Consider the following 24028-nt stretch of genomic DNA (forward strand, 5'->3'; position numbering starts at 1 on the left):
TCATACGTCAATGACCATTTCATAAAATGCTTTCAGGGTATAGAAACATAGAAAATACAGTGTGTTCATGAAAAGATTGCGTTATTTTATTGTGGAAGAAACTATGGGAATGTTTAGCTATTTGTCCCTTGAGTATGCTGCTCCATCCCACATAAGTTTCTTTCTATCTTTCAAGCAAAGGGTTTATATTAACTTTGTCCTATCAACAATTTCTATCTCTTGTTGTTCATTGATATATCATGTTTCTAATTTGAGAAGAATTAATATGCAGTATTCATTCAGTATATGGAATATTTCATGTTATTATTGTTCCTTATCATTGAATATCTCTTGTAATGTTCCTGGGGTGAACAGCCAGGGTAGTGGTGAAATAAAAATTGGCTAATTACTAACAGCTCAGATGGTTGAAACTCATGATTGAGATGAGTATCTGTGTATAATTGTGTGCTCTCCTTGGACCTCCTTCTGTAGGTAATTGAAAATCTGCTATGTGATTTCTTTAGCATAAATACTATATGCAGCTGTTAAATCATGTTGCCAAACTTCGTTTTTTTTTTTCTTGCTCTTAAAAGGGAATGCTAGTAGAAGAGGTTGATTGTAATGTAACTGAGTTCAGTTGTTTAAGTGTGTTTTTCAGATGTAAGCTGTTTAGGTGAATTCTGAAGCTAGGTGACTCAAAAGTAGATTTTTATAATACCAGGTCAAAATTACTGAATACCTGCTTTAAAGCAAAAGAACACACTGCATCATGTTTTAGAAAAACACTTTTGAAACAATAAGTACTCTGAACATCTAAGAGGACAGTTTAAGCAAATTTTTTTTTTTTTACTTTAAAAATTTGTGCAAAACATCAAAACACAGCTGCTTTTCCTCAGAGATTGAATACTATTTGGCTGTGTATTCCTTGGCAAGTTATATAAGATTGGGTTTCCTTGAACCATTAGGATTTAATGACAGCTTCTTTATACCACATTCACTTTAGGGAACAAAATCCCTCGAAAGTACAGAATTTGGGAATGCCAGGAAATCATCTTTCCTTAAATATAGCTACCGATTGATGAACCCATATCTTTGTGTTATATCATCGGTACTTTATCAAGCTCAAATTACACTAAATTACTGTTCATATCAACCTAAAAGGAGACAATAGCTGTCAATTAAATAAACCATTAGGTTTAATGTAAAATGAGTTACATGGGCACGATTAATCAGTTTTCATCTTATTGCTGAGCTCTACCTGATTTCTAGAGCCATTTTGCCAAAGTAATTGGTGGATTTTATTATGAAGAATGGACAACTCCACTTTTAGTTTTAGGTGTTATTTTATTTAAACAGTGTTAAAATGCATGGATATAACTAGGAGAAGGTTAATAGAGACAATATAGAATTCTTAATGGATGAATAAAGTACAGAAAAATGTATAATAATCTCAGATTCAAATTTAGAAGTGTTAAGAAAATTGTAGGTTAATGAAAAACTAATACATAATACAACTTTGCATGCTTAGCTATATTTACAATGGAAAAATTATGTGAGGCCATGGGATAATACTGCTGGAATTTCTAATATGATTACTTTTATTCTTTTAATACCTATTTTCTAATTGTCTATACAATGTACAGGGCACCAGGTTTATAAAAAGAAAATATACAGTTCCTATGTATTAGTCAAAATACATGCGTATGTCATCGTAGCAGATAATCCCACTAAACTGCAAGAGATGGAAAAACGATTCCCCCGTGTTCCCAGAAATAGAGGAAAACGGAATATACGTGGCCAAAGAAGTTCATGCAGGATTGCCCTCTTGTTGTTACCAAATGTGTGGTTCTTTCTCCTTCCCTCATGTAGAACACACACTATTCATGTTAAACTCCATGTTTATAGGTAATGTATGTTGTCAATATCATGGATAGGTTCTTGGAAAGTACAATATTAAGTGAAACAACATACAGCAGGTCCTTGAATAACATAATGGTAAAGAGAAAAAAATGGTTTTGTTATATACATTGTTTCATTTAATGTAGCTGTTTCCATGAACCTATCAAAGACATAAAGTGAGGACTTACTGTAATAGTCTTGTAACCACCCAACAGATTCACCTTGCCCACTGTCTGGACGGGGCTGATTTATTAAGACAGGGGAGCTGCAAGAGAGAGAGAGAGTAATTCACACAGAGCCAGCTGTGTAGTAAACCAAAGTTTTATTATTACTGAAATCAGTCTCCCTGAGAATTCAGGGACTGGAGTTTTTGAAGATAATTTGACAGGAGTTCTGGCTGGTTAGGTTGGAGATGAAATCTTAGGGAGTCGAAGCTGTCCTCTTGACCTGAGTCAGTTCCTGGATGAGTGGCCACAAGACTAGACAAGCTAGTTGATTAATCTGGATAGTGTTTGCTGGTACATTGAAGGCAACGTCTGCAAAATACGTTAAGCGGTGATCTTACATTTCACAATAGTGATGTTATCTCCAGGAGCAATCTGGGGAGGTTAAGAATCTTGCAGCCTCCAGCTGCATGATTCCTAAACCATAATTTCTAATTTTATGACTGATTTGTTAGTCTTGCAAAGGCAGTGTAGTACCCAGGCAGGAAGGGAATCTGTTTTGGAAAAGGACAACTATTGTCTTTGTTTCAAAGCTAAACCATAAACTAAGTTTCTCCCAAAGATAGTTTGGCCTATGCTCCAAGAATGAAGACAGACAACTTTGAGGTTTGAAGCAAGGTGGAGTCAGTTAGGTCATACCTCTTTCACTGTAAAAATTGTCTCAGTTATAATTTTTACAAAAGCAGTTCTGATATCTTTAGTGGTACAAAATTAGTAGAATGCTGTGGTCTTGAAAATAAAGAATCAACATTATTATGTCAATTTTCCTTGAGTTACCTAAATGTAAGACTATTCCAATAAAGATACCATCAAGCATTTTTGAACCTAGGTTTTAGGATTCATTTGATAAAACCAACAAGTAAGAATACTTAGGAGGACCTTGAAAAATAGCAATGTTGATAGGAGGGTAAATCCTACCAAATGTCAAAATATATTATCATGTTTATTTTATTAAATCAGTGGAGTATTTGCATATACATAGATACATGGATCAGTGGACCAGAAAAAAAAATCAAGTAATAAAAAAAAGTTATATATGACAAATATGACATCTCACAACAGTTGAGAGAAAAGATGGGCTTTTTAAATTAGTGGTGTTGGAACTACACAACAGCAAAACACAAAAGTCAAAATTTGATCTGTTCCTCACACCATACACGCTGATGTGTTTCAAGTAGATCAGAGATTGAAATGTTAAATGAAACACAATACCAGTAGTAGAAGGCAAGGATGCTTTAATCTATTACCTATGAGAAATGACTATTTTCCTCTTAAAATTCAGATACTGTAAGAGAAAATACTAATAAATTTGATAACATTTAAAAAATCTTTTGTCAGAAAGAAAACACCATCAGCAAAAAAAAAAATTAAAAATCATGTAAATTATATAACAGAAAAATAGTTAATATCAATAATATACAAAGAGCTTGTAAAAAAAAGGAGAAGAAAATAGCAACGGCTTTATAGGAAAATGGGCATAAGATAAGAGCATATTAGCCACAGCTAAACATATGAAAATGTATACAACCTCACAAAATATATTAATATTAAAATTACATGGTGATTCCATTTCTCAGTTATCAGATTATTAACAATTCTGAAGCTTGACACAAATCAAAACTTGGCCTTACATTTTTTAATGGAAATAATTATCTGCAACAGAGCAGCAGTGGCATTTTGGAAATGAAACCATGATCTTTGTAGTAAAATATGGTTTAGCATAATTTCCACCACTCCTTATTACATTTCTGACACTGAAAGATTTTTAAGTCACTCTTTGGCATAGTATCATGATCCAATTAAAATAAAATAAAAAGATGCTGCTGATAAAAGTTAAGTAATTATTTGGAGGATGAACTAAATACTAGAAAAAGAATTAATTTGAAGTTTTCACAAGCAGAAGAAAAGTGCAAGAAGTAATTGCTAACTTTCAAGATAGCCATGTATTATGGATCACAGAAACACTACAAAATTTTTTAAAACTGTCCATTCAACATTTCCTATAAATTATAATAGTCACATGATTATTTCTGAGTCTTCATATGTCAATGACCATTTCATATAATGCTTTCAGGGTATAGAAACATAGAAAATACAGTGTGTTCATGAAAAGATTGCATTATTTTATTGTGGAAGAAATTATGGGAATGTTTAGCTGTTTGTCCCTTGAGTATGCTGCTCCGTCCCACATAAGCTCCTTTCTATCCTTCAAGCAAAGTGTTTATTTTAACTTTGTCCTATCAACAATTTCTATCTCTTGTTGTTCATTAATATATCATGTTTCTCATTTAAGAAGAATTAATATGCAATATTCATTCAGTATATGGAATAGTTCAAGTTATTAATAATTCACAGTTGTTCCTCATTATTGAATATCTCTTGCAGTGTTCCTGGGGAGAACAGCCAGGGTAGTAGTGAAATAAAAATTGGTCAATTACTAACAGCTCAGATGGTTGAAACTCATGGTTGAGATGATTATCTGTGTAGCTTAATTGTGTGCTCTCCTTGGACCTCCTTCTGTAGGTAATTGAAAATCTGCTATGTGATTTCTTTAGCATAAATACTATATGCAGCTGTTAAATCACGTTGCCAAACTTCATTTTTTTCCTTGCTCTTAAAGGAGAATGCTAGTAGAAGAGGTTTGTTGTAATGTAACTCAGTTCAGTTGTGTAAGTGTGCTTTTCAGATGTAAGCTGTTTAGGTGAATTCTGAAGCTAGGTGACTCAAAAGTAGATTTTTATAATACCAGGTCAAAATTACTGAATATCTGCTTTAAAGCAAAAGAACATACTGCATCGTGTTTTAGAAAAAAAAAAAAAAACTTTTGAAACAATAAGTACTCTGAGCATCTAAAAGGACAGTTTAAGCAAATATTTTTTGTTTTACTTTAAAAGTATATGCAAAACATCAAAACACAGCTGTTTTCCCTCAGAGATTGAATACTATTTGGCTGTGTATTCCTTGGCAAGTTATATAAGATTGGGTTTCCTTGAATTATTAGGATTTAATGACAGCTTCTTTATACCACATTCACTTTAGGGAACAGAATCCCTCGAAAGTACAGAATTTGGGAATGCCAGGAAATCATCTTTCCTTAAATATAGCTACCAATTGATGAACCCAGATCTTTCTGTTATATCATCAGTACTTTATCAACTCAAATTACACTAAATTACTGTTCAAATCATCCTAAAAGGAGACACTGGCTGTTAGTTAAATAAACCATTAGGTTTAACGTAAAATGAGTCACATGGGCACGATTAATCAGTTTTCTTATTATTGCTGAGCTCTATCTGATTTCTAGACCCATTTTACCAAAGTAATTGATGGATTTTATTATGAAGACTGGACAATTCCACTTTTAGTTTTATGTGTTATTTTATTTAAACAGTGTTAAAATACACAGATATTACTAGGAGGAGATTAATAGAGACAATATAGAATTCCTAATGGATGAATAAAGTACAGAAAAATGTATAATAATCTCAGATGCAAATTTAGAAGAGTTATTTTCTTAACAGAGACCAAAATTCAGATTCTGTAAGAGAAAATAGTAATACATTTGATAACATTTAATTGAAAAATCTTTTGTCAGAAAGAAAACACCATCAGCAAAAAAATAAATGAAAAAAATTATGTAAGTTATATAACAGAAAAATAGTGTCAGTAATATACAAAGAGCTTGTAAAAAAAGAGAAGAAACCATCAATAGCCTTATAGAAAATAGGCATAAGAGCATATTAGCCACAGCTTAAACATATAAAAATGTATACAACCTCACAGAATACACTAACATTAAAATTACATGGTCATTCCATTTCTCACTTATCAGATTGTTAACAATTCAAAAGCCTGACCACGTAGTTTTGTTTGTTTGTTTGTTTGTTTAGCAAAGCTATGGAAAAAATAGGCAATCTGAACTACAAAAGGGTACAACCACTTTGGAGTAGAATTTGTCAAGATGTAACAAAAAGAGTGTGACTCAATTTTTTGTAATGGACAGCAGACAACTTTTAAGCCTCACCACTCCCACTTGCCCTTCCACACACATCTGGGCAAGCTGATGAGGAAGCCTCGATGCTCTTACCTTTGGTGTCAGTAGGAAGTTCAAAACACACAAGTGCTAGCCCCTACGCAATAATTCTTACCCTAACCCCACTCCCAGCTACCATAAAAAACAAACGGGTCTCCTTCTCCAGTTTCTCAAGCCATCTTTATTCATGTTTGAGACGTTGCCCTGTTCTTGTCAGAAAAACTCATTGTGTGAGTAATAGAACTTTTTATACCATCTTGGTGCATATGTGGCACCATCAGCCTTGATATTCAAACCAAATTTTGGGTGAGAGTCCATCACATTTTTGTGGGACAGCTGTGATAGGGTTGTCTAGAGGGATAGAACTAATAGGATATATGTATATATGAAAGGGAGTTTATTAGGAGACATGACTCACACAATAACAAGGTCAAGTCCCACAATAGGCTATCTGCAAGTTCAGCAGCAAGGAAGCCAGTAGTAGCCAAGTCCAAGTCCCAAAAATCTCAAAAGTTGGGAAGCTAACAGTGCAGCCTTCAGTCTGTGTCTGAAGGTCCGAGAGCCCCTGGCAAGACGCTAGTATAAGTTCAAGAGTCCAAAAGCCATCTAACTTGGACTCATGTTTAAGGGTGGGAAGCATCCAGCACAAAAGAAAGATGAAGACTGGGAGACTCAGCAAGGCAGTTTCTTCCACCTTCTCCTGATTTTTCTAGCCACACTGGCAGGCAATTAAATGGTGCCCACCCACATTGTGGGTGTGTCTTCCTAAGAGTGAGTCTTGCTCTCCCAGCCCACTGATGCAAATGTTAATTTATCCTGGCAACACCCGGAAACAATACTTTGCATCCTTCAGTCCAATCAAGTTGACACTTAATATTAACTATCACAATGGCCAAACACATTTATTTACTTTTGACTCAGAGTCCACTTGTAAAAATCCATCTCAAAGTCATCTAGCAAAAAAATATAAAAATATGGGCTGTCCCGGCTTTTGTGGGGCGCTGCCCGGTGGCTCTGGCCCCGTGGGGCCATTGGCCCAGCCCGCCGGCCCCTGAGCTCCAGTAGCCCGCCGCTGCAGGAGCTGTTCGCCCGGGGCGGGCCCTTGCGGACCTTCCTCCAGCGCCAGGGAGGGGTCTGAAGCCCATTTGAAGGTCAGGAGGCCGGAGTTGGCGGCAGTGATCAAACTGCTGAACGAGAAGGAGCAGGAGCTGCGGGAGACCGAGCCCTTGCTGCACGATGAGAATGAAGATTTAAGGAAACTTGCAGAGAATGAAATAACTCTGTGTCAAAAAGAAATAACTCAGCTGAAGCATCAGATTATCTTACTTTTGGTTCCCTCAGAAGAAACAGATGAAAATGATTTGATCCTGGAAGTAACTGCAGGAGTTGGAGGTCAGGAGGCAATGTTGTTTACTTCAGAGATATTTGATATGTATCAACAATATGCTGCATTTAAAAGACGACATTTTGAAACCCTGGAATATTTTCCAAGTGAAATAGGTGGCCTTAGACATGCATCTGCCAGCATTGGGAGTTCAGAAGCCTATAGGCACACGAAATTTGAAGGAGGTGTGCACAGAGTACAAAGAGTGCCAAAGACAGAAAAGCAAGGCCGCATCCATACTAGCACCATGACTGTAGCGATATTACCCCAGCCTACTGAGATTAATCTCGTGATTAATCCGAAAGATTTGAGAATTGACACTAAGCGAGCCAGTGGAGCTGGGGGGCAGCATGTAAATACCACAGACAGTGCTGTCCGGATAGTTCATCTTCCAACAGGTGTTATTTCTGAATGTCAACAAGAGAGATCTCAACTGAAAAATAGAGAGCTGGCTATGACAAAGTTACGTGCAAAACTGTACAGCATGCATCTAGAAAAAGAAACAAAAGACAGAATGCTAGAAAAATTCAGATTGGAAGTAAAGGAAGATCAGAGAAAATAAGAACATATAATTTGCCACAGAACCAGGTCACAGATCACAGAATAAGCAAGACACTGGATGATCTTGAAACTTTTATGCAAGGAGATTATCTGCTGGGTGAACTTGTACAGTCATTGAAGGAATACGCCGATTATGAATCTTTAGTAGAAATTATTTCCCAAAAAGTTTAAGTTGATTTGTTATTTATAGACTTTTGTAGCTTAGAAAAATTCTACAGCATATCCACATAGGGTGAAAATACCCTTATTCTCTTAAAAACCATGAGTTAACACAGTTGGAGGTAATATGCGTATTTTGAACTCATAGATCATTTACACAGATCTCTCTCAATGCATTAGCAAAAATCATACAATATACAGATGGTCCTCGATTTACATTGTGGTTAATTCCCAGTAAACCCATCATAAGTTAAAAATGCATATAACGTTAGCAACATAGCAGCCTCCTACTTAATGACAGCTTGATGTAACAATTTTCCAATTTTACCATGGTATGGAAGAGGCATGATTTGTAAGTCCTAAGGAGCTCCTCAGCTTGAAATGGGGCTGCATCCCTATAAACCCATCGTAAAGTCAAAAAATCCTAAAACCATCATAAGTTGGTGACCACCTGTAATCATGATGTAGTGGTAAATCTTGGACACTTCCTTACAATAAGTAGACAAAGGAAAATCATCCTTTGTCCTGTTCTGTGTAAGTATTTAATGAATGATCAAAAATTCAGTTCAAATATTATGAAAAACTTTAAACATAAAATAGTAGAAATATGACAGTAAATACTGTATCCTGATATCTAGTCAGGAGACAGAAACCATAACCTTAACTTGTACAGGGATAATTTTAATATAAAAAACTGTTAACTGATAATGGTATTAGCTTTTAAGAGGGATGAAAGAGAGCTACGATGTTCTAGGACTGAGAGTACCCAAGTTAAGAATACCCTTGAAAGGGGCTCTCCTTACCCATGGTGAAGTCAGGCCTAATGGAGAGAGAGTGGCTATAGCCTACTCAGTGATGGGGAAATTCCCTGTCTTGCCTTGGGCCAGAGCTGGTGTACAGCTGGTGGATCAGGTCTTACACGCAAAGAACCTCACACCCTCTACTGGTAAGCCAGAAGCCTCTTGCTAGGGTGTGAGCAAAACTTGGACAGGAACTCTCAGTAGATGTTTGTGTTTGTCAAGATTCTCCAGACAAACTCCCTTAAAAGGATGGGCTTGTGTGATTATTATTAAGTCTAACAAGTCCAAAAGCTGGAGTGTGAGGCAGGAGGCTGGAGACCCAGGAAAGCTGATGGTGCAGGTCCAGTCCAAAGGTATCTGTTGGAGGATCCTCTTGTTCTTGGAAGAGGACAGTCATTTTTTCTCCTCAAACCTTCACCTGACTGGATCAAGCCCACTAACATTGAGGAGGGCAGTCTGCATTACTCAAAGTTCACTGATTTAAATGTCAATCTCATGTAAAAACACCCTCACAGAAACACCTAGCATAATGTTTGACCTTATAATTGGAAAATCAGAGCAGAAGTTAAATCTCTTAAAACAAAAAAAGTATGACCCAGTAGCTAGGCACCCTGTGGCCCAGTCAAGTTGACACATAAAATTAACTGTCACAGTATCATCTTAGAAGCAAGAGAAGCCCCTTTATTCTGCAGTGCCCCTCTACCAATACCTACTGACAAAGAACATGGTGCTATCTTGCATGGGAGAAATGTTCAGTTTGCTATGGCTTGAATGTGTCCCCTCAAATTCAAGCGTTGCCAATGTGACAGCATCAAGAGGTGGGCCCTTTAAGAGATCACTAGGCCATGAGGGATTCTCTCAGGACTGGGATGAAGGCCCTTAATAAAAGAGGCTTCAGGGAGCATCCTGCTAGCTTGCCTTCTGTATGTGAGAACACAGCAAGAAAGCCCTAGTCAACAAGTGCCAGCTCCTTGATCTTAGACTTCCCATCCTCCAGAACTGTGAGAAATACATTTCTGTTCTTTACAAATTAAAAAAAAGTATATAAAAATATGTATCCACATAATTATTTTTTACAGCACTGGTTTTGTCATTGCAAACAACTGGAAACAATCTGAATGTCCAGTAATAGGGGACTGTTTAAGAAAATGATTGAGCAGCCAAACAATTAAATACTGTACAAGTGTAAAAAGAAATAAGGAAGACCTCTGTATGCTATTATGGAATGACATCCAAAACACGTTATGAAGTGAGAAAGGGCACATGTATAACAATTTGTATGGTATATGCTAACTTGCACTTAAATAAGAAAAATTGATATACCTATATCTATACATATTTATTTTTTTCTTTACAAAAAAATAAGGTAATACTAAAACAAATTAGCAAAAAGTTCACCTAAATAAAAAGTGGTAGGGACAAGGTGTAGGGGAAGGAAATGGAAGACAGATTACCATGCTTATAAATTTGACTTTGGTAGTGTATAACTGTCTTACATATTATAAACAAAATGAAATCAAAATGAAAAATCAATACTTAAAAATAAAAAAACAAAAATTATACCGTCTGAACTGTGTATCTTGTCGGAGGCCTACACTCACATAATTATTTCAAATGACTTTAAAATGAGTTAACTATGTATCCTTAGTAGGGATTAGCCTAAGGACAAAAGAAAATGCAAAGAAACATTAAACTGACTTATGATTATGTTTTTACTAACAATATTGATCATTTTATTCTGAAGATTTGTGTAGACATTGCCAGAGAAAGCAAATAAATATTTGTGTTAATGTCATTGGAAGCTCAGGCTTTCAGTATAATTAAACAGATACTTAATACTCTGAACTCCTAATTTTAAAGGGAAAATATCAGTAAGAATTTATGATATAAATTCTAAAATCTGTAAATCTGTTTTCTTGATTTGCACTAAAAAAAAAAGACAAACATATATGTGATGAGTTGTCCCAAATTTGCAATGATGAACTCTATGATTTTTCCAATTAAGGCAACCAGAGATTCTTGGAGAAATAATAATAAAAAAAAAAGGGGGGGTGGTAAACAAAATGTGCAAAATGAGCCTGGAGCATGTTGTCATGCCAGAAAACAGGGAATCTATAAAAAGAAGTGATTTGCATCATGTAAAAAGGATTCAGATGCCTAAAGAGTTTCCTGCTAGCCAAAGTTCAGATAATATGAGCATCAAAAGTAGTAATAACTGCAGTGGATAAAAACACATTGCAAATTCATGAATTAATTATGTTGAGTTAAAAAAACAACTTCAGTTTGCAGGTTTCTGTGGAACCAGTTTTGGAAACTGGCAAATGAAGGAAAGAGTCGGGCAGTTTTCCTGCTTCTCTTGTACAAATTGTTCTCAGGGTAGCCAAATAGTGCAAAAAGTTTTTAAAAATTACTTTTGCTAACAAATAACAAATTGAAAGAATTAGTATATTCCCATTTTGGAAAGTCTAGTGAAATCACAGATTTGAGAAATGATCATAAATGAATGCTGAAACTATTATGTGAAAAGCTGATGGATAATTTAATAATGAATTGATGAATGAAGCTGACACACGACTTACTGATCAAACTTTTTATCAGTGTAAAAGGAGACAACAGGACATTATGAATCTTTGTATATGATTCTATGGAAAGTTAAACCCACTATATATGAATTTTCATTACCAAACAATTGTACCTGAGAACCACAATCTGTATGACATATGGGAGATAGATCAACATATTAAATGGTATCATGAAAATACAATCTATGAAATCTTGGGTGTGTAGAACTATAGTAGTAGGTTTTAAACTTCAACGTGCATCAGCAGACTGCCGGACTCTTAACTCTAGAGTTTCAGGTTCAATAGGTTTGGGGCGTTCCCTGAGAACTTACATTTCTAACAAGTTCCCAGATGATGCTGATCCCTGCTGATCTCAGGACTACCAGTGGCCTTTTCCAACAAATACAGTGAATATATAGAGTAAAATACACTTAGGAAACACTCCAGGAATATGGCATGTGCAGATCCTCTTTGGATTCTGATTTGAAAAAAGTCTGTAAAAAATGTTAATGAAGAAATTGGAGAAATAGGCTCAGTGATACTTTATTGTAGAAATTATTATTAAATGTTAGTATGTGATAAACATGTTTTCTGTGTTTTCTTTAGGTATGAATTTTAGAGATATATACTAGAACATTATTGGCTAAATGATACTAAAGATGTTGAATACGTGGTGTTGTATATAGTATTCTCTATATGTTCAAAATTTTCTAAAATAAAAATTGATTTATAAAGCCAGAATGTAAATCTATTTTCATTGTCATTTCTAAAAACCCAGAAGGTTTCTGGATATTATGAAGACATTCAATATAGATACAGTTGTGTCAATTTTATAGTATTTAATTTTCAGATGAGAGTTTTGTTATAGTTTATAAAAAAGGCTTTCCTATTGAGAACTCAGAACTATTTTGGAACCTAAAAATAAATGGGATTCCCAGCAGCTGCAAGTTTTGATAGTCAACAAGCTAATAATTTTTAAGTTAAATATAATGAGCTATTGTTCAGCAAAAGAATGTGTTTTTTCCTTTTAACTTCTAACAAATTCTGTATCTAATGTATAAATAGTATAGAAAAATATGGGATAATGTAAAAATATAGGGACATTGTGGCTAAAGAATTAAAATCACTTTCAAAATAAACATATTCACATGGCAAAAAAATCAGTAGCTAAAGCACCAGTTCTTTTCAAGTAATATTCTCAAACATTGTATAAATTATAAAAATATTATGGATTACACTATGCTGTATGTTTTCATGTTATTATTTGTTATATATTTATATATTACATATTTATATTTAGTTTTATTATATATAATATAGCATATATATATCACATATATATATATAGAGAGAGAGAGAGGGACTTTGTGAACCTCCCTTCTCTCCCTCAATTTAATGGGGACTGCTTTGAGATGAGGCTGTTAGTATGGTCTCTTGGAAGACCACACACTTCATGGGACTTTTGTTCTGAGTTACTTTATTAAATTGAAAGGTTTTATTAGGTGCCACACTCTTAAGCAAACTTTTCCCAGAGGAAATTTAAATCAGATTAAAAGTTTTATTGGGCATTCATTCCTTAAAGTCTTATCACTCTTGTCTTTTATATTCGGAGCTTAGAAGTAGTCTTTTAAACACTGGAATTTCTGGACTTTTCTATTTCCTTTATTATTATTATTTGCTTTGAAACTAACCAATTATTTTTAGAGTTCTTCTTTTGCTTATAATACTATGCCAAACACAACAAATAACAACAAACAAAATTACCATTAGGTTGATGCAAAAGTAATTTAGACTTTTGCAATGAAATTGTTACAAAAAACACAATTCCTTTTGCACCAACCTAATAACATTTTCATTTTCTACTTTGCTTTCTAACTTCTTTTTGACTACAAGTACATTTGTTCCATGTTATGATGAATAATTTGTGAAACATGACAGTTATTCCAAATGTCTTGTCACTGCATACTATGGTTACCATCCTTCCCAGCTATACTAAAATGTTTTATTTTATTTTACTGTTTCCACATCTACGATCAAAGTAAGGTTATTTTTTTTTTTTTTATTCATCGTAGTAGGTTGGGCTATGCTGCAGTTACAGAGGCTGGCAAATTTCGGAGGCTCTGCACAATCACCCAGGGACAGAGGCTGATAGACTTTTCACTCTCTTGAAGCTACACCATTTAGAATGTGTGTATGTGATAACCTGTCAGGGGAAGAAAAGACTGGAACTGATTTTTTTAAACCAATTAGCCATAACTGTGGCACCATCTGCAGCCTAATTATAAAGGAAAGTATAATTGTCCTGTGTTCCTGAAGGGGGAAAAAACTACATTAGATATTAGTGCACACTAGAAATCCATACCACACTCTGACCTAAAACACCATGAATGAAACAGATAGGCAAACCCCATATTACAATACAGAGCAATAACTGATATGATAAAAGGATGCAGTGTGCTACAAAACATGGTGAGTGGTATAGAGGTACTCTCGTGGTTTTGTCTCTTCCGTCCTTGTATTAGTCCATTCTCTCATTGCTCTAAAGATCTGAGACTGGGTAATTTACAAAAAATAGAGATTTAATTGGCTTATGGATCCACAGGCTGTACAGAAAGCATGGAGGCCTCAGGGAACTTACAATCATGATAGAAGGTGAAGGGGGAGGCAGCCCTTCACATGGTTGGAGATACAGGAAGAGAGAGAAGGGGAAGTGCCACACACTTTTAAACAACCAGAGATTGTGAGAATCCACTTACTATCATGAGAACAGCACCAAGAAGAAATCTGCCCCCATGATTTGATCACCACCCACCAGCCTTGATTTAATCACCACCCACCAGGCCCCACCTCCAACATGGAGGATTTTGTTTTGTTTTGTTTTGAAATGGAGTGTCACGCTGTCACCTAGGCTGGAGTTCAGTGGCGTGATCTCGGCTCACTGCAACCTCTGTTTACCAGGTTCAAGTGATTCTCCTGCCTCAGCCTCCTGAGTAGCTGGAACTATAGGCGTTCGCTACTAGGCCCAGCTAATTTTTGCCTTTTTAGTAGAGACAGAGTTTCACCATTTTGGTCAGGGTGGTCTCAAACTCCTGACCTCAAGTGATCTGCCAGCCTCGACTTCCCAAAGTGCTGGGATTACAGGCTTGAGCCACCATACTGGGCCAACATTGGGGATTACAATTAGACATAAGATTTGGGTGGGACACAGAGCCAAACCATATCATTCTGTCCCTGCCCCCTCCAAAATCTCATGTCTTTCTCACATTCCAAAATATAATCATGCCTTTCAAACAGTCCTCCAAAGTCTTAACTCATTTCAGCATTAACTCAAAAGTCCAAAATCTCATCTGAGATAAGCCTAGTTCCTTGTACCTATGAGGCTGTAAAATAAAAAATAAGTTAGTTACTTCCAACATACAATGAGGATACAAGCATTGAGTAAATATTCCCATTCCAAAAGGGAGGAATTGGCCAAAACAGAGGGGATATAGGCCCCATATGAGTCCCAAACATAGCAGGGCAGTCATTAAATCTTAAAGATCCAAAATAATCTCTTTAGATTCCATGTTCCTTATCTAGAACACACTGATGCAAGGAATTATTTGAATCTTCTCTCTCTTTTTTTTTTTTTTTTTTACTTTGTTAGTCTATCAATCTTATCTTTAGTCTATGAATCTTGTTTGTTTTTTTCAGAAACAACTCAGTTTTATTGATCTTTTTAGGGATTATGGCATTTCAATTTTATTAAGTTCTCTGATTTTAGTTATTTCTTTTCTTCTGCTAGTTTTGGAGTTGTTTCTTTTCTTCTAGTTTCTCTAGGTGCAATGTTAGATTATTAATTTGAGATCTTTCTAACTTTTTAATGAAGGCATTTAGCACTGTAAATCTTCCACTTAACATTGTTTTAGCTGCATCTCAAAGATCTGTTAATTTTTGTCTCTGTTTTCATTCATTTTATATTTGTTTTACTTCTGCCTTAATTTTGTTGTTCACCTGAGTTATTCAAGAGTAAGTTGTTTATATTCCATGTATCTGTGTAGTTTTGAGAGATGTTCTTGATATTGATTTCTGTTTTTATTGCACTGCGGTCAAGAATGTGCTTGACATGATTTCAATATTTTAAGTTTTTGAGACTTGCTTTATAACCAAACAGGTGGTTATCTTGGAATATCTTCTGTATGCAGATGAAAATAATGCATATTCTGTAGTTACTGGCTGGACTTCTGTAGATGCTTATTAGGTCCAGTTAGTCAAGTGTCAAATTTAATTTCAGAATTTCTTTATTATATTTCCACCTTGATGATCTGTCTAATGCTATCAGTGGGGCGTTGAAGTCTCCCACTATTATTGTGTGTGTATGTGTTTTATGTTTAGGCTTTTTGTAAATTAAAAAAAAAAAATTCTTTTATGATTCAGGGTGCTCCAAGGCTGGGTATAGATATATTTAAGATCGTTAAGTATTCTTGCTGAATTAAAACCTTTGTAATTAAGTAATGTCTTTCTTTGTTGTTCTTGATTGTTGTTGATTTAAAGTCTGTTTTATCTGACATAACAGTAGTGACTCCTCCTCTTCTTTGTTTTTCATTTGCATTGAAGATCTTTCTTCATTCCTTTTCTTTGAGCCTGTTGGTGTCATTACCTGTGATATGGGTTTCATAAAGATAGCAGACAGTTAAGTCTTGTCTTTTAATCCAGCTTGCTACTCTATGCAATTTAAGTCAGGCATTTCAACCATTTCCATTCAGCGTTGATATTTACTTTTTAACTTTTACTTTAAGTTCAGGGGTACATTTGCAGGTTTGTTATATAGGTAAACTTGTGTCATAAAGATGTGTTCTACAGATTATTTCATCATCCAGGTATTAAGGCCAGTAATCATTACTGGTATTTCCTGATCCTCTCCCTCCTACCATCCTCTACTCTCCATGTGTGTTGTTCCTCTCTCTGTGTCCATGTGTTCTCATCAGTTAGCTCCCACTTATAAGTGAGAACATGTGATACTTGTTTTTTTGTTCCTGTGTTAGTTTGCTAAGAATAATGGCCTCCAGCTCCATCCCTGTCCCTGCAAAGGGCATGATCTCATTCTTTTTTAATCCTATAAAATAAAACAAACAACAACAAAAGAAACCCCATAGTATTCCATGGTATATACATAACACACTTTATTCAGTCTGTCATTGATGGACATTTAGGTTGATTCCATGTCTTTACTATTGTGAATAGTGCCGCAATGAACGTTTGCTTGCATGTGTCTTTATAATAGAACAACTTATATTCCCCTGGGTAGACAAAAGTAAAGATTAGAAATAATAGAAATCAGTGAAATTGAAAACAGGATACCAGCTAACAACATAATGACAGGTTCAATATCTCATAATCTTTATTTTGTTAGCTGGGTTCCTGTTTTCAATTTCATTGATTTCTGCTCTGTTTATGATTTCTAATGTTGACTTTTCTTCTGCATGCTTGGATTTAATTTGCTATTTTTCTAGTTTTCTAAATTGGAAATTTGATTGCTGATTGTAGTTCTCTCTTCTTTTCTAGTGTATGCATTAAATGCTATACATTTTCCTCTAAGTACTACCTTGGTTCTATTCTTGACAATATTGACAAAAGTCAATAATTTCCATTTGAGATATTTAAAAATATTTTCTAAAATTATCTTCATACTTCTTATTACACATATATGTTAAAGTGTGGTGTTTAATTTCCAAGTATTTTGGATGTTTTCCATGTAACTTTCAGTCACTGATTTCTAGTTTCATTTTATTATGGTCTGAAAGCATACTTTGTATGATTGCTATTAATTTAAATTAATTAAAGTGACTTTTATGGCCCAGAATACTTTCTAAGTTGGTAAATATTTAATATAAGCTTAAGAAAAATGTTTATTTTTCTGTTTTTGAATAAATTTTTCTATAAATGTCCATTAGACTTAGTTTATTAAAGATACTATTCTGTTCAAATACATCCATACTGATTTTATGAATTCTGAATCTGTCATAATGAGAGTGGAGTGTGTTGAAATCTCCAACTATATAAAGGTAGATTTTTCTATTTCTCCTTTCATTTCTGTCACTTCTTGTTTCACATACTCAATGCTCATTGTTAAGCACATACATATTAAGAATTTTTATATCTTTTGGAGAATTGATTCCTTTATCATTATGTAATGCCCTTCTTTACTTTTAATATTTTTCCTTACTCTCAAATCTGCCTTGTCTGAAATTAGTATAGTTACTGTATCTTTCTTCTTGCTATTGCTGTTAGCATGGCATATTTTTATCCATCATTTTGCTTTTATGGGTCATAATTTTTGGCTTCTTTGCATATCTAATGATTTTTCATTGTATAGTACTTATCTGTGAATATTATGGTGTTAAGTGTCTATATTTGTTGTCCTACATTAATGAGATTTGAATTATATTTAGACAGGCAGCTATATTACTTACAGATCAGTTTAATCCTTCTCTACAGAAAAATCTATCAACCTGATTGGTCAGATAAAGTCTGACATATTTTTCTGTAGAGAAGGATTAAATGAGGTTTTCAACCTGATTGGTTAGACTTTAAATGTCTTCCCACCCTGTGTAATTTCTGGGAATTGTTCAAGTCAGGACTTTCCAGTTGTTGTCTGTTTTAACTTGTGGAATTTCTTCTTATGCATGCACAGCTTTTTATTGAGCAAAAAGTCAAAGGCTTTTCTATGCAGATTTGTGAAGTTCTTTCTCTGTGCTATTCCTTCAACTGTGGTACTCTACAAATTCCAAAGTTTAGCCATCTAAACTTTCCAAAATTTCAATTCTGGTCTTTTAAATTCAGGGAGATTACTGGTATTTCTCTGAGTTTACCTTTCCTGTTTCTCTGTTTGGGATATTGTGGTGCTTACCTTCTTTTAACCTTTCTTCACTGATTACAGTTCTATGCTGCATGTTTGCGGATGTCTGCAAACAGTATTTTATCTGTATTTTCAGTTTTGTAATTTTTCTGAAAGGAGGTCAAGTCCACTGCCCTCTTTCTATCAAAGTAGAAAAAATTTCATCTTGCAATTTTAATATACCCTATTTAAAATGTTTTGTAATGAAATAATCGCTTATGATAATCCATGTTTTTATTTATTATATTTTGCTTTTCTTAGTGTTATTTTACTTTACAAGAGAGTTATGTCAACTTTTACTTGTTTTTGTCAAGATCTTTTATGTAAACATAAAAAGCATAGATGTATAAATATGAATATGTATGTGTGTATATATATATACACACACACATACACATCTATAAATTGTCTCACTAAAGACACCATGTTTATTTTACCAACATTTCAATGAAAGTACGTATGAAAAATCAAAAACAGGAGTTTGAGTGGTCCCTGGTACTGGTTGGGGACTGGGTGCTGGGGTAAATGGCTGTTATAATAAAGTTATAATGAACATATGTGCACAGGTTTTTGTATGGATATATGTTGTCATTTCTTTTGAATAAATACCTAAAAGTGAGATTGCTGGAATCAAGGATCCTATTGTAATTACTCAGCATATATTTTTATAGAGTTTTCTGGTGGATTTGAGCAAAATGGCTGACTAGACTCAGCCAGGTGGAACAGCGCCACAGAGGGATGGGGATGACTGGTGCACTCCTAACAGATTTTCAGAAAGGAAGGAACTGAGAGTGCATGGAGGGAAGACACAGAAGCTAGCCCGAAGGGGGAGGAAGCTGAGAATCCTGCAAAGGGCTACCATGCACAGGGACTCATTCCCAGCCCCCAATGACTAAGGCAGCCAATGACTTGAACTGCCAAGGAGTAACCTAGTTTCCCCGCAGACCTCTGGAATCCTGGCAGGCAGAGACCCCTCTAGAACTATGGACACTTGATTTGGCAGAGAAAACTGCTTATACAAGTGGTAGGAGGCAGAACTCCAGCCAGTGCAGAGCCCAGAGGCTTTGGTGTGGGTGTGTCTGTAGTGGAGCATGGCCAGGGATCTCCATCCCCCAAGGCTCCACTAGCTCCCATGGGAGATTTTTTCCCTAAGGGAAGTGTTGGTCCTGAACTCTGCATGGTGGTGCTGCCCATGAATCAGGGCACCTTCCCCCCACCCAACAACACCCCTCAGTCTGCTTGCTTCTTCCGAGTCCCCAGCCTGGCTGTGCCTGCGGACAGTGCAGTCCCCAGGTAACTTCTGGGGGCCCACATCATATAGCTCCTGTGCTGGCAGATTGTGTCTGACAGGCAGCGTGCTCCAATAGATTGACCCCACAGATGCACACCAGTCCACCCCTGCCCTCCTCCACTACAGCCTCCCCCATGCCACTTTGCCTGCAGTCACTCACCCATAACCAGCCTCCCCCATTGCTTTGCCAGCGTGTATGTGCATGGAAAGACCTAGCACACTCTATCAGTGCACATGCACCCTGCTATGCCACTGGCAGAAGTGAGTGCACACACCCCCACCTACACTGCATGGCCATTGTTTTTGGAGAGTTAGCAGGCATGGAGCCTGCCAACCCTGCCCCAACCATTGCCCCACTTCTGGACCAACACTACTGCTGGTGTGAAACTAAGCGTGGAAAACAGCAGACCTGCCCCCACCCAGAGTGGCTACTGCCACCCGTGTGCACAGAGAGGGTGCACCTAATACTACACTCTCAAGCATGGTACCCCCATGCTGACATCAGCATGAACATGTGCACCATGACTGGTGTGGGATCCCTACCCCCACTGAGTTGTACTGCCATCAACACTGCTGTGAACGCCTGTACAGAGGCCAGCAACCAACCACACAATTAACACCCTGTCACTACCAAAAAGCATGCACCCTCCTGTGCTGCCACTAATGTTGTTGCTGCCACATGTGAATTAAGATGGATCCAACTTCCACTGCCCTATGAAGTGCTTTGTCTGATACCACTCATTAAAGTGTTGTGACCAGAATTCCAAAAGCACTTTGGTCTCTCCAGCACAGCAGGTTCTTAACCTTTGAGGAGCAAGAGATAAAATCTGGGGCCTGATATCAGTCTCCCAGAGTTCGAACACCCAGTTCAGGAGTCTTGAGATAAGACTTGGCCCCTAAAAGTTTCCAGTCATGGAACAGGTGACTGAACCTACCCTATACCACAATGAAACCCTCAAGGTTTTCAAATAGGAAAAAAGGAAAAATCTTAACTAAAAAACAGGTACTTCAAAGATTGAATAAAACATCAACCCACAAAGATGAGAAAGACCCAGCAAAAGAACTCTGACAACTCAAAAGCCAGAGTTCCTTCTTTCCTCCAAATGATCATACTCATTCTACAGCAAGAATTCTTAACCAAACTGAGATAGCTAAAATGACAGAAATATAATTGAGAATATAGATAGGAATGTTGAAACTCAAGCTAAGGAAGCTAAGAATCACAATAAAATGATACAGGAGCTGACAGAAAAAATAGCCAGTGTAAAAAATAATGTAACTGATGTTACTGCACTAAAAAACACTCTATAAGTATTTCCTAATGAAATTGCAAGTATTAACAGCAGAATATACCAAACTGAGTAAAGAGTCTCAGAGCTGGAAGACTGGCTTTCAGAAATACGACAGTCAGAAAATAATTAAAAAAAAAAAAAAAAAGAATAAAAAGAAATGAACAAAACACCAGAGAAATACAGGATTGTGTAAAGAGATTGAATTTACAACTCATTGGCATCCCTGAAAGAGATGAGGAGAGTGTAAGCAACGTGGAAAATATATTTTAGGTTAGCCTACATAAGAAGTTTCCTAACCTAGATAGAGAGGCCAACATTAAAATTGAGGAAATGCAGAAAACTCCCACAAAATATTTCAAGGCACATAAACATCAGATTGTCTAAGGCCAAAAAATAAAAATAAAAATAAAGGAATCAGAAAGTGACAGATCACTTACAAAAAGAAGCTCATCAGATTAATAGCAGACCTCTCAGCAGAAACCCTACAAGCCAAAACAGATTGGGGGGCTATATTAAATCTTCTTAAAGAAAACAAATTTTAACTCAGAATTTTATACCTGGCCAAATTGGGCTTCATAAACAAAGGAGAAATAAGATCCATTTCACATGAACAAATGCTGAAAAAAGTAGTTACCACAAGACCTGCCTTACAAGAGCTCCTGAATGAAGCATTAAAGCTGGAAAGGAAAGACCATTACCAGCTACTACAAAAACACACCTAAATGAACAGACCAATGACACTATAAAGCAACCACAAACAAGTTGGCATAACAAACAGCTAACAATACAATGACAAGATCAAATCCACAGATAATCAATGCTAATTAAATGCAAGGGGACTAAATGCCTTAATTAAATGACACAGAGTGGCAAGCTGGATAAAGAAGCAAGGCCCAGTGGTATGCTGCCTTTAAGCAAGCCATGTGACATGCAGTGACACTGATAGACTTAAAGCGATAAAAAATCAACCAATCAAATGGAAAACAGAGAAAAGCATGGGTCGCAATCGTAATTTCAGACAAAAAAAAAAAAAGAATTTAAACCTACAAAGAACAAAAAAGACAAAAAAGGGTAGTATATCACGATAAAGGGTTCAATTCAACAAGAAGATTTACCTATTCTAAATATATATACATCCAACACAGAAGTACCTAGACTCATAAAACAATTCCTTAGAGACCTCAAAAGAAATTTAGACTTTCACATAATAACATGCCACTGACAGTACTAGATCATCGAGGCATAAAATTAATTAAGATATTCAGGACCTGAGCTCAAAACTGGATCAAATGGACTTGATGGACATCTACAGGACTCTCTACCCCAAAACTATGGAATATATATTATTGTCATCTGTAGATGGCACATACTCTAAAATTTACAACACAATTAGACATAAAAAAATTGCTCAATAAATGCAAAAAACCAAAATCATACCAACCACTCTTTTGGACCACAGTACAATAAAAATAGAATTTGAGACTAAGAAAATCACTCAAAACCAAAGAATAACATGGAAATTAAACAACCTACTCCTGAATTACTTTGGAGTAAATAATGAAATTAAGGCAGAAATCAAGAAGTATTTGAAACTAATGAGAACAAAGATATACCAGAATCTCTGGGACAAAGCTAAAGCAGGGTTAAGAGGGAAATTCATAGCACCAAATGCTGACATCAAGAAAGATCTCAAATTAACTACCTAATGGCATAACTAAAAAAACTAGAGAAGCAAGAGCAAACTAACCCCAAAGCTAGCAGGTGACAAGAAATAACCAAAATGAGAGGTAAACTGAAGGAGTTTTAGATATGAAAAACCATTCAAAAGATAACCAAAGCCAGGAGCTAGAGTTTTTGAAAAAATTTATAAGATAGATAGACCACTAGCTAGACTAATAAAGAAGAAAAGAGACACAATCCAAATAAACAGAATCAGAAATGACAAAGGAGATATTACCACTGCCCCCACAGAACAACCATTAGAGACTCTTATGAATACCTCTATGCATACAGACTTAAAAAATCTCGAAGAATTGGATACATTCCTGGATATATACACCCTCCCAAGACTGAACCTGGAAGAAATTGCATTCCTGAACAGATCAATAATGAGCTCTTAAATTGAATCAGTACTAGCCTACCACATCCCCACACCCCCTAGAAAAGCCCTGGAGAAGACAGATTCAAAACCAAATTCTACAGTACATACAGAGAAGAGCTGGAACCATTTCTCTTGTAACTATTCCAGAGAACTGAAGAGGAGGGATTCCTCCACAATGTATTCTGTGAAGCCAGCATTATCCTGATTCCAAATCCTGGCAGAGTCACCACAAAAAAGAAACCTCAGGCCAATATCCTTGTTGAACATTGATGCAAAGTCCCCAACAAAATACTGGCAAACCAAAGCACATCAAAAAGTGAGTCTACCACAGTAAAGTAGATTTTATCCCTAGGAAGCAAGATTGGTTTAACACATGTAAATCAATAACATGCTTCATCACATAAACAGAAGTACAAAACTGCATGATTATCTAAATAGATACAGAAAAGGTTTTCATTAAAACTCAGCATTTCTTCACATTAAAACTCATAACAACATAGGTATTGAGGAAAAATACCTCAAAATAATAAGAGCCATCTATGGGAAACCCACAGTCAACAATCATACTGAATGGACAAAAGCTGGAAGCATTCTTCTTGAAAACAGGCACAAGACAATGATGCCATCTCTCTCACCACTCCTATTTAACCTACCATTGGAGGTCATGACCCAAACAATCAAGCATGAGAAAGGAATTAAAGACATCCAAATAGGAAGAAAGGAAGTCAAAATATTCCTGATTGCAGATGACATGATTCTATATCTAGAAAAACCCATACTGTCAGGCCAAAAGATCCTTAAGCTGATAAACACCTTCAGAAAAGTCTCAGGATACAAAATCAATGTACAAAAATCATTAGCATTCCT

General features: G+C 35.8%; 1 pseudogene across 1 annotated transcript; it reads left to right on the top strand.

Annotated features, from left to right (window-relative positions):
• The first annotated feature begins 7119 nt into the window (after positions 1-7119).
• Positions 7120-9614, top strand: LOC111536564 (annotated as a pseudogene). The gene has a single exon (XR_002729774.1). The product of XR_002729774.1 is annotated as a peptide chain release factor 1-like, mitochondrial pseudogene (transcript).
• Positions 9615-24028: the final 14414 nt, after the last annotated feature.

The sequence above is a fragment of the Piliocolobus tephrosceles genome, chromosome 12 (assembly GCF_002776525.5).
Source record: "Piliocolobus tephrosceles isolate RC106 chromosome 12, ASM277652v3, whole genome shotgun sequence".
NCBI classification, from domain to species: domain Eukaryota; kingdom Metazoa; phylum Chordata; class Mammalia; order Primates; family Cercopithecidae; genus Piliocolobus; species Piliocolobus tephrosceles.